The sequence below is a fragment of the Brassica oleracea genome, chromosome C3 (assembly GCF_000695525.1).
Source record: "Brassica oleracea var. oleracea cultivar TO1000 chromosome C3, BOL, whole genome shotgun sequence".
Classification (NCBI taxonomy): Eukaryota; Viridiplantae; Streptophyta; class Magnoliopsida; order Brassicales; family Brassicaceae; genus Brassica; species Brassica oleracea.
The window spans coordinates 53771559-53781054 of NC_027750.1; the positions used below are offsets into that span (position 1 = coordinate 53771559).

Below are 9496 nucleotides of genomic sequence, written 5' to 3' on the forward strand. Positions count from 1 at the left end.
AACGACTTCAATATTTAATCACACCCAGACGACTTACAATTCAGTCATCCGCCCGACGAGTACAATTCAGTCATCCGCCCGACGACTTCGTAAATCCTGGTCAAACCTCCTAAATCCTGGACGACTTACATGTAAGTCGTCTGACGGACAACTGAATTGTAAGCCGTCTATATATCACTTAAAACTGTTTATAATTACATGATTTTAATTTTTCGCTTATCAAAATATTTTTTTAAAAATTTAAAAATTATTTTTAAGATCAGCTACACCGGAAGACTTACTTTGAAGTCGTCCAGACGACTTCCAACATCTCAGACGACTCAGACGACTTACTAGGGCTATATTCGTAAAACTGATTTCTGTTTTTTTATTTGGTCACAAGGAGCTGAGCTGTAATTTCACAAGGCTTTTAGGTTAGTTTTGCATTTGATTCAAGTTTGAGTATATGTTTGGGGTTAAAATCAAGTTGTGGGTTAGTTTTGGCAAATTCCCTACTTATTAATACTATAAAAAGAAATAATATCTATTTTTTTTGTTTTAGTTTTCTTTAATCCTCATAAACCTGGTAAAATAAATTGTTTTAACTTAATAACTTGACTGTTTTTAGTTGTTCATATCACATAGAGTATAAATAATACATATACAATTATTTTTTAATTTGTTAATTTATATTAAGTTATTTTCTATCTAACATGTCACTATTTATTAAATAAAATTTAGAAAACATATTTTTTATATGTTTTATGTATTATTATAATTTTAAAAACTATTTGGTTCATCGATATATTTTCACTATATTTGTGTTGCATAAATCTGGCAGTTGAATATATCTTATACAGTAGATATACACATACAGCAGTTGGAAAACTCACCTCGGAGTTTACTATTGAGTTGGCAGCTATCTTATCGTTAATGATCTTGAAAATCCTTGTGGTCTTAGTATTATTACATTTTTCGCAATGTGCTATTTTCATACAAAATTATATACTAACTTCATGTGGAAACGTTTAGGTTATATGTATATTAACAAAGTATTTGTCTTTGAATGAAACAGTTTTGTAAAGTGCTTTCTTACTTCACAATAAAAACGCGCATATCTTTGCTAAAATAAAGCTCATGGTTATTGTTTGTGCAGCGTCTATGATTTATCGACGAAATATAATGCAACAGGATAGACCACGCATGTCCTTGATAAAATAAAGCTCATGGTTAATAATAAACGGACAAAGCCCACCTTACGTGCAGCTTGGCGCATGATTAAGCCAATGAAAAGAAACAACTAATTCTTCATTTTTAGAAAAATATTGGTGACGAAGTGAAGCGAATGTAGCTGAAGTTCGAGACGGAAGTGGAGTAAAACACTGGAACTTGAAATAGTATAGTAGTTGTCAAACGTTAAGAAACGCAAAAAAAAAATGATCAACTATTTGGTAAGCATGTGTTTTCCTCGTGTTTGCCCTCTCCTGCCATTTCCACGAAAAAGGAAACCCTGCTTAGGGATATCTCCACACACTCTTTGTATTCTATTGGTTATGTGCCATCCTGACCTGCCGTAACAAACACGCGAGGTACCACAGCTTGCCTCTTAAGAGGTGGTGGCAAATTCCCTTGATTTGATTATCTTGTTGTCCTTCAACCAAATGAGCTGTGCAGTCCTGTGCATAATGGTCTCGCTGACCACACCTCCTACAGTTTTTGACTCCACCAGGACAACTCTGCTCCCTTGGCCATCTTGGCTTGAGTACTTTTCAGGAGCTTTGCTTCCTCCAAAAGCCTGGCCTTCATCCTGACTGATTTCTATACCAACTCAATCAAGCTACCATATGTCCGTACTGCACATTGGTTGCGTATATGCTCTCAATTCCTCCAAGAATCTACTAATCGCAGCTTGTTCTCCAGTCTCTCTCACTGAGTGCAAACCTTCTGAGGCTGTTAAACTCTCTCTCATACTCCCTAACTGACATGAAGCCCTGACGAAGATCCTGATACGATCTCTCCAAACTGTTCATCGCCTCTTGCGGAAATTCTTCCTATTTAATTTTTCTCTAAAGGTCTCCCAAGGGATCTCATATCAAACAGGCATATGCGCGCCTCCCTACACAAGTAATGCACCGCAAGCTCCTTCTTGAACTCGGTTGGACACCTGATTGATAATTTTTTTTATCTCCAACAGTTTCCGCCAATCATCTGCTTGTAGCCCACCAGTCAAAATCTCCATCCCTAAGTCCCTAATGCGTCTTAATGTCTTCCAATATGGGAGCTGTCCTGGTGCTAGCATCTCCGCTTACATACTCACGACTTCAGAGATGAAGTGGTGTTAACATACCTTTCTTCGAAGGTGGTTGAGGGACTCGTACATAAGTTGATTATGCACCAATGAGTCAAAATTGTATTCATTCACACGAGACAAACACTATACCATGACCTATAACCATAGTTTTAATGATAAAGAATAATTTTTCTAAATCACTTACAATGGTTAGGCATATATTTATATCTGCACAAACTCAAACATCTTACACAGATGTGTGCGTGTGTATGTGCCCATAAGGAAGATATACATACATACTTTCCTGGAGCAAATATGTTCAAGAGAAGTGTCCAGCTGTTAGTCCAGATTCTGGTGACAAAGCAGTATGCAAAATATATAAACCTTTTTCAATGGAGATCACCTATAAAAGTAACAAAGCAGTATGAAAAATATAGAAGAAAACTACAACGTAAAATAAACAAAAAAAAAGTTTAATTTCTAGTTCTACGTTGTCTTTGTGTTTATACGATTGCTAATTAGCTACCTAAGTTTATTAAACCCAACTGTAAACAACGAAAGTGGTTTTGAAAATTAATAAAGTGAAATTAGAAAAGAAGCTCAATAATATGCATCAATTACAACGCAGATAAGCTGAAGATCGTTTCAGAGCTTACCATAGAGGTCTCCCCTGAGTCCACAGTTGGCTTCATAACCTTCATGTAAGTGGAACCTGAACCGGCCAGCGTTTTTAGGGGTGCATATGTGGTCAAGATGGAAGAGGACAGAGCTGTTCGAGAAACAAATGGTTACACGCAGATCAGAAACTCGATAGATCTCTTTGGGCTTCGTAGCGAAGAAATTCTTGAGGCTGTAAGTGGATCCTGACTTGAGTTGAGGCTGGTAGCGCAGAAAACAGTTTGATGAAATGAAACCTTGCATCACAGTGCCCTGTTGGAAAAGAAATCAGTAAGATGTAAGGAAGTTTGAGTGAGAATCCACTGGAAGGAAATTGTATAGAAAATCAATTATACCTGTTCGTTGAGGATTAGCAGCTCCTACCACTGGCAGTGTTTATGGCCTCCCAGAAATGGATCAAACTAAAGCGTAATCCCGAGTCCGATGGCCATGGTGATATGTCGATGAAATAAAATGCAATAGGAGACTTGTCGGATGTTGAATCAATTTCAGCCATCGGTTATTGTCATCGAATGGATGCTGTAGAGAACGGTTCGATTAAACCTTTGAGGAAGTGATTTATACAGGAGTAGAAAGAGAGGGAGTTGGAAGGTTAGCTCAATAAGAGAGAATTAAAGAACATGAATGAATGATTAAGTGTGGAGAAACACGCAGTAACAGAGAAACGTTGAGAGTCGGAAGACGCAGAGGACGAGGAAGAATCAGAGACGATGACTCTCTTTACGCTGAGAGTATGACGTGGCAGTAAGGAATGCTCTGATTGGATGATTTTTTAATCTGATGTGGCAGCTCTTTCCATTGAGCATATATCCCTTTTAGTATTGTTAGATTATATTAAACTTTTATGCATATAAAATAGAAGTTTGTTATAAATCATATTGTGGATGTCCATAACCGGCCCGGTCCATAACCGGCCCATACATGAGAGAGAGAGAGAGAGAGCCGACACCTAGAGAGAGAGTCGGCCAACCCTACTTTCCTTTTCCTTATTAGTTTATGATTTGTACTCTTTCCATATTTGTATTTCCTTTTCTCTAGTCATTCCATTATTCTATGACGGTGTAATTCCCTATATATAAAGGGCTCCTTATGTTTATGAATAATACAGAAACATACATATTCTATTCTCTTGTTTCACAACACGTTATCAGCACGATCACACTCTAAACCCTAAGCTAAACAAACCCTAGCCGACGAATCCATAATCCCCTCCACGGCAAACCCTAACCGTTGAGAACTCCCGATCACGAACCCTAAACCTAATTCTCATCTTGTTCCCGTTCGTGACATGATCCCAGCTCACGACCTCAGACTGTCTCAGCTCGATCCCGAGACATGATCTCAGCCAGCTCGCGATAGACGACTCGATACCGCTCGCGACAACAGCTTGTTTCCGTTCGTGATCAGACGATCTCAGCTTCAGCTCGCGTTCCCGATACCAGCAAGAACAGCACGCGATCCGTTTCAGCTCTAGACGACCTCAGCTCGTTCGCATATCAATCTCAACGTTCAGCTCGCGGTTCTTTTTCTCATTGGAGGTCCATTCAACCCTACTTGAGGTTAAGGTAATTCGAAACCTTAAAGAGAACCCATAATAATGTTGATTGCTTGATATGAATTGAAACCATAAAATCTTAAACCTAATCGAAACCATAGGGTAATAGATCAAAACCCCAATGAGTAAATCGAAGCTCATAATCATAAGTTCGATACCCCAATTCCTGATAGCTTAGCCGCATACATGTATATTACATGTTATGAAAGAAATCGATCCAAACCATAAAAGCTAAAGACATGATCGATTTTATATAAACCCTAATCGAATTATATATGTTCTAAATTAAAATCGATTGATTGTTTTGAAATTGAAATTGTATGATAGCTTGTTTGATTAATTAAACCGAATTCTTGTTTTGATATTGAATGAGATCGTATTGTTAGATTGATCACATAGAAATCGTTTTGCTAGGATTGATTAATCTCATACTTGAATTTGGTTGATTGAATTGATGAAACTAATTAAATGTTATCTTGCGATAGAAATCGCCTAAGTTGATTAGTTCTCATCTTGTTTAAACTTGAAACCGATTGAACATTATCCGTTAGGTTGATAGAACATTAACTTCTTGATGCATTGCTTAATTATTTGATTGCAATTATATAACTTAGAATTCGTATGAACATATAGAAACCGTATGATAGGCTTGCATTATAACCATATGTACATATATAATTCAAATTGCTTGGACATACCTTATAGTCGTGAGGCTTGTTTTGTATCATGCATGCATATCACGTATGAATTGATTGCATATAGAAATCGTATGCTAGGATTGTAAGCAAATAAATATTGCATGATCATCTCTTGCTTGGCCGTGAGGCTTGTTCTTAGCCGTGAGGCTTGTCATGGCCGCAAGGCTTGTTTGAACTTAGAAACCTAATTGCTTGAACATATATATTGATTGCATTCGATTGAACACTATAATCTTAAAGATGAAATATATGATTTCAGATGTCGAAAATCAACAACTTGGATTTTGCTGCCCTAAATCTCTCTGGAGATAATTACTTGCAATAGACACTTGATACTAAGATCATCTTGAAATCCAAGGGACTCGGTGAGTGTATCACCGAGGACAATAATGCAAGTGAGAAAGATAGATACAGTGTGATATTAATTATACGCCATCATCTTATTGAGAGTCTCAAAGATCAGTATATGACTATTCAGAATCCTCTAGACCTTTGGACAGAGTTGAAAACGAGATATGATCACCAGAGAACGGTTTTATTACCAAAGGCTACATATGATTGGAAGAATCTCAGAATCCAGGACTTTAAGTCTGTGAACGAGTATAACTCGGCCCTGTTTAAAATAGTTTTGAAATTTAAACTGTGCGGTGAGGATATAACGGATAAGAATATGCTTGAGAAAACCTTTTCCACCTTCCACACAAGCAATGTGTTGTTACAACAACAGTACCGTGAGAAGGGCTTCTCTACTTATGCTAACCTGATCTCTTGTTTATTGCTTGCGGAGCAAAACAATGAGCTATTGATGAGGAACATTGAATTGAGACCTCCTAGATCAAACCCATTACCTGAGGCACATGCGACCGTAGAGGCTAAGAAAGAGTCGAACCATGTCCAGAGTGATAGCCAACACGGCCGTGGTCGTCGAAAATGGCATGGACGTGGTGGTCGAGGCCGAAACTCGTTTTGTCGAGGCCGAGGCAACTCATATGGCCGTGGCTCCTATGGAGGCCATGGTACATCTTTCAAGCCACATAACTCGACCAAGTCTGTGTGCCATAGATGTGGTATGGATAATCATTGGGCTAAGATATGTAGGATTCCCAAACATCTCGTTGACCTCTACCAAGAGAGTTTGAAAGGGAAGAATCCTGATGCTCATATGACATATCAAGATGGTGAAGAAGATTTCAATCATGAAAAAGATGATATCATGGATTATGAAACTTCTGATTGTTTAAAAAGAGCAAAGTTGATTTCGGCCATCTATGTTTTTGTGTTCTTTGTTTTATGTTTTTAATGTTTTGATATTGCTTTGAACTTGTTTTCTTATTATAACTTATTGAAGGAAAGTTTTTGATATAAAAGTCTCTAAAGCATCATGACTATACGTCTTGATAATGCTGGTCAGTTCACGTCCCAAGCGTTTAATGATTACTGTATGTCCATGGGGGTAACTGTTGAACACTCCGTGGCACATGTACATACACAGAACGGCTTAGCCGAATCATTCATAAAACGAATTCAACTAATAGCTAGACCATTACTTATGAGGTCTAAGCTTCTGGTCTCAGCTTAGGGACACGCGGTCTTGCACGCGGCCGAAGGGAGGATGGGGATATATGTTGGATATGAATCTCCCACGATTATTAAATACCTTGAGCCAACTACGGGTGATTTGCTTAAGGCCAGATATGCGGATTGTCACTTTGATGAATCCGAACATCCAACATTAGGGGGAGAGAATAGTAAGCTGGTAAAAGAAATTACATGGAATCAAACATTCTTATCTTGGCAAGATCCTCGAACTCAGGATTGTGAAGTTCAAAAGATAATACATTTACAAAAGCTAGCTAATCAATTGCCAGATTCCTTTGCTGGCCCAAAAAGAGTTACTAAGTCATATATACCATCCGCTAATGCACCAATCAGTATAGATGTTCAAGAGGGATACAATCAAGTTGCTATAGAGTCTGGACAACGTTTGAAACGTGGTAGACTAATAGGTTCCAAAGATAAGAACCCTCGGAAATCTAAGAAAGGTGCAAAGAATGAAACCGAGGTTGTTAAAACCCTAGACACGACCGCGGCCGTTCCAAAATCCCGGGACTTAGCCGCGGCCGATCCCAAAACCCTAATAGCAATCACGGCCGATCACAAATACTTAGATGCGGCCGGCCCTGATGTATCTAATCCTGATTTTTGGGACGCCAAGATTCAAGGTACTGAAGGTTCTGATAATAATGAGATCTCAATAAATTATGTCTTGTCTAGGATACAATGGAACAAAAAGAATGTTGACATTGATGATATATTTGCATACAAGGTAGCACTTGAACTTATGGATTTGAATGAGGATCATGAACCCACGTCTATTTATGAGTGCACTCAACGATCAGATTGGATCAAATGGAAAGAAGCTATAAACGTGGAGTTAAACTCTTTAAAGAAGAGAGATGTCTTTGGACCAATAGTCCGGACACCATATGATGTTAATCCAGTCGGCTATAAATGGGTCTTTGTGAGAAAAAGAAATGAACACGGCGAGGTCGTTAGATATAAAACACGGCTTGTTGCACAAGGATTCTCACAGAGATCAGGAATAGATTATGAGGAGACATACTCCCCTGTGGTGGATGCTACTACTTTTAGATTCCTGATAAGTCTGGCTATAAGAGAGAAATTTGACTTTCGGTTAATGGATGGGTTAATGGATGTTGTAACTGCATACTTATATGGGCCACTGGAAAACGAGATTTATATGAAAGTACCAGAGGGTATAGAGTTGAAAAACAAATCGAGTACTCGAGAACAACACTGTATAAAGTTGAATAAGTCACTTTATGGATTGAAACAATCAGGCCGAATGTGGTACAATAGGTTAAGTGAGTACCTAGAGAGAGAAGGATACAAGAAAGATCCGATCAGCTCTTGTATCTTTATAAAGAAATTCGGCCAGGGCTTTATGATTCTAGCAGTGTATGTTGATGATTTGAATATCCTAGGAACCTCTGGACAGATCTCCCATACAGTTGAATATCTTAAGAAATAATTCGAGATGAAAGATCTTGGAAAAAAATAGTTTTGTCTGGGATTACAGCTTGAGTACATAAGAGATGAAATCCTTGTGCATCAAATGGCATATACAGAAAAAGTACTCAAGAGATTCAATATGGCCGAGTCTCACCCATTGTCTAGCCCCATGGTCGTGAGGTTTCTAAGCTTGGACACTGATCCGTTCCGTCCTATGATGGACGATGAAGATGTCCTAGGTCCCGAAGTGCCATATCCCAGTGCCATATGAGCTTTGATGTATCTGGCTAGTCACACACGACCAGATATATGTTTTGCCGTGAACCTACTATCTAGGTTTAGCTCTTGTCCGACCCAAAGGCACTTGAACGGGATTAAACATGTTCTTCGTTACCTACAAGAAACGAAAGACTTGGGTCTATTTTATACAAACCAAAAACAAAGAAGGTTTAGTTGGCTTTGCTGATGCAGGTTATCTTTCGGATCCACACAATGCTCGATCACAGACAGGCTATGTTTTCACACATGGTGGAACGGCCATATCATGGCGTTCCATGAAGCAGACGATCGCGGCCACATCTTCAAACCATTCAGAGATATTGGCTATACATAAGGCCAGCCGCGAGTGTGTTTGGTTGAGGTCCATGACCCAACATGTACGAGTTGATTGTGGGATGTCCGAAGGCAAGGACGCACCAACCGTGATGTATGAGGACAATGCAGCATGCATTGCTCAGCTTAAGGACGGCTACATCAAAGGAGACAGGACGAAGCACATCTTGCCTAAATTCTTCGTCACGCATGAACTACAGAAAACCGGCGAGGTCCAAGTGGTCCAAGTGCGTTCCAGCGACAACTCAGCTGATCTATTTACCAAGTCACTTCCTACCTCGACGTTCAGGAAGCTTACACATCAGATAGGGATGCGTAGACTGAAAGACCTTCAGTGATGTTCAGAACAGGGGGAGTAATACGTGTTGTACTCTTTTTCCTTCACCATGGTTTTGTCCCATTGGGTTTTCCTGGTAAAGTTTTAATGAGACAATATCTAAAGCGTATTAGAAACTCTGTATGGTTATGACATCCAAAGAGGAGTGTTATAAATCATATTGTGGATGTCCATAACCGGCCCGGTCCATAAACGGCCCGATCCATAACCGGCCCATACATGATAGAGAGAGAGAGCCGGCGCCTAGAGAGAGAGTCGGCCAACCCTACTTTCCTTTTCCTTATTAGTTTATGATTTGTACTCTTTCCATATTT

General features: G+C 39.0%; 1 long non-coding RNA gene across 2 annotated transcripts; it reads right to left on the reverse strand.

Moving 5' to 3' along the window:
• Positions 1-1321: 1321 nt before the first annotated feature.
• On the reverse strand, positions 1322-3619 carry LOC106333316. Of its 2 annotated transcripts, XR_001268336.1 has the most exons (4): positions 3283-3619; positions 2926-3199; positions 2654-2672; positions 1322-2573 (listed from the first exon to the last, which is right to left on the reverse strand). It is a non-coding gene; the product is annotated as an uncharacterized LOC106333316 (long non-coding RNA). The 2 variants fall into 2 exon arrangements; XR_001268335.1 differs by having other exon boundaries at positions 1322-2672.
• Positions 3620-9496: the final 5877 nt, after the last annotated feature.